Source organism: Anomaloglossus baeobatrachus, unplaced genomic scaffold, assembly GCF_048569485.1.
Source record: "Anomaloglossus baeobatrachus isolate aAnoBae1 unplaced genomic scaffold, aAnoBae1.hap1 Scaffold_2463, whole genome shotgun sequence".
NCBI lineage: Eukaryota > Metazoa > Chordata > Amphibia > Anura > Aromobatidae > Anomaloglossus > Anomaloglossus baeobatrachus.
The window spans coordinates 163,868-166,498 of NW_027442072.1; the positions used below are offsets into that span (position 1 = coordinate 163,868).

The 2,631-nt window shown below is 50.2% G+C and overlaps 1 pseudogene; it reads left to right on the plus strand.

Annotated features, from left to right (window-relative positions):
- The first annotated feature begins 326 nt into the window (after nucleotides 1-326).
- Nucleotides 327-533, plus strand: LOC142262548 (U2 spliceosomal RNA; annotated as a pseudogene).
- The last annotated feature ends 2,098 nt before the right edge of the window (nucleotides 534-2,631 follow it).

Sequence of the window (2,631 nt, forward strand, 5' to 3'; positions counted from 1 at the left end):
GCACCATTCTTCTTGTTTTTGCTCTGCAAAACAGCCTTTTCAAGGGTTGGCTTGGGTGACAAAATGTCTTCTGTAGGCGTGGGTTTGTCTCCCTCTCCCTAAGATGTGTCCGGTATAGGCCAGGGTGCCACTCAAGGCCGTAACCAATTCGGGTTATAGCTTCTCGGCCTTTTGGCTAAGATCAAGTGTAGTTTCGGAGGACGCTACCTTGGTCGGTACTGGAAGGTGCCTGGGATTGCACGTCTGCCGGCCTTGAGGAAGTGTGTGCGCCTTCTGGTGACACATAGCCCTCTTGTGCCTGGACGGTTCCCAGGCAACGGGAGGCGATCACCTTTGTTATTTTGAAGTCCTACTGATAAACAGAAAAAAAAAAAAATTAAATCTGTTCTTATCAGTTTAATATCTGATACGTCCCCTCTCTGGGGACCATATATTAAATGGATTTTTAGAACAAGGAGATGGAAAAAATCTTGCTCTGTCCACTGCACGCATTGACCTGGTATTGCAGTACCTCCAGGACCGGTGCACCCCTTCTTAACCCAGTTTCCAAAAGCAGAACTCAATTCACCTGATTCAAATGAGCCCCATTAGTTAATTGAAAGAAAGCAAAAACTTTATATGCACCTCAATTTGGCCAATTCACTTTTCACACTTTCACCCTTTTTTTTATCTTTCACACCTTTTACTTGCTTTATTGATGCAAAAAGCTGTGCCAAATAGCAAACTCATCTCCACTCAACTTGACCAACTCTGCTATGTCCCGTGCAGTATCTTATTCTCAGTCTTATCTAGATCATTTGCAATTGAATAGAATAGATCCCTTTTGGCTGCTTATGACTGTGTAAAATATGTAGTTTTACTGGGCTGGGATGAGAGAATCCATTGAAGCATGGTGTAGGGATTGTGGTTCCTGTGTGCTAAGAAGAGAGGCTGGCACCAGCCAGAAAGCCCCATTGCAGCCAATAATCACTTAATAACTTTTTCAACTTGTCATCATATGGGAGGCCTTCCATTCCTTGTAGTAGTCTAGTTGCCCACCTTTGAACTGACTCTAACTTCTGAATGTCCTTATTAAAATGTGGAGCCCAAAACTGGTTCCCATATTCCAGATGTAGCCTTACAAGTGATTTATAGAGGTGTAACAATACGTTGGGATCACGGGATCTAATCTCCCTTTTTATACACCCTAAAATCTTGTCCCAAGCAGCATTCCATCAGCCTCTGGAAGGTTCCTGGCGCATTGCACAGCTCGAAGGGCATGCTTTTGAACTCGCAGAGACCCATAGGGGTGGCGAAGGCGGTCTTCTCCCGGTCTGCCTCAGCAACGGACACTTGCCAATAGTGACTAGTGAGATCAAGGGTAGAAAAATAATTTGCAGTTCTCAATGCAGCTAGCGATTCCTCAATACGGGGAGTGGTGCCGTCCTTCTTTTTTAACAGGATCAACAGAGCTGCCCAAAGGCTACAACTGTCACGGATAACCCCAGCCGCCTTCATGTTGCTCAACATGTACTTGGTACACTGGCAATGTGAAGGTGGTATTGGCTTATAGCTCTCTTTGATGGGTGGGTGTGCACCTGTGGGGATGTGGTGTTGGACCCCTTTTATTCCCCCAAAATCTAGCGGGCTTCCCACCGGTAACCCGCTCCCCAGCTTGGATGGATGCTGAGGGAGCCCCTTTTGCCCGCAGGCTCTGGCCCTGGGAACTGTAGCCTTGGCGGTGACTGTGCTTCCCTCTACGGTGTGAGCTGTTGCCTTCAATCGGGTCTTGACTGCTGGGAAACCCTGGAGGTTCCTGTCGCTAACGGATTTGACCGGTTTTACGGCGACTCCTAGCCTGGTCGGGGTCCGTAGGCCCTGCCGGATGGTGCTGGCTTCTCTTCACTCCCCGATCTGGTACCGGCGGGCCACCGCCCATCCCCGGTCCGTACGGTTCACTCCAATCAGCCTCTCCTGCAGAAGGTCACCACCGTCTGCCAACCTTGCTGAGTGCCCGGGCCACACACCCGGACACGGTCAGTCTCCTCTCCTCTTCACTTCTCTAACTCCAAAACTGATCTCTAATCTGACTCCTTTTCCCGCCTCCAGGACTGTGAACTCCTCGGTGGGTGGGATCAACCGCCTGGCCCACCCCCTGGTGTGGACATCAGCCCCTGGAGGAAGGCAACTAGGATTTGTGTTTAGCTTCGGTGTGCCTAGCCGGAGTGTAGAGTGTGTTGGTGTAGTACCTGTGACGACCTGGCTTGTCCAGGGCGCCCATGTGGGGTGTTGGCAGTGTATTTGCGCCTGCGTTCAAAGGTTTGCTGAATGGATAACTGAACGCTGCGCTGGGACAAGGACGTGCTTGATGATGGTGTTATTTCTGAGTAGGCAACTGCAGGTGCAGGACCGGAGGAGGCTTGTTCGCAGGCAGCATGGACAGGGGATTGGCTCGCATGCACAACCAGCGAAGACGTAGCAGTGACATTAGCAAGCACTGCTCCTCGACTGTGTTGTACTTCCCACAAAGTCGGGTGCTTGGCTGACATGTGCCTGATCATGCTGGTGGTGGTCAGGCTGCTAGTTTTGGTACCCCTGCTGATGCTGGCACGGCAGGTGTTGCAAATGGCCTTTTTAGAATCATCTGGATCC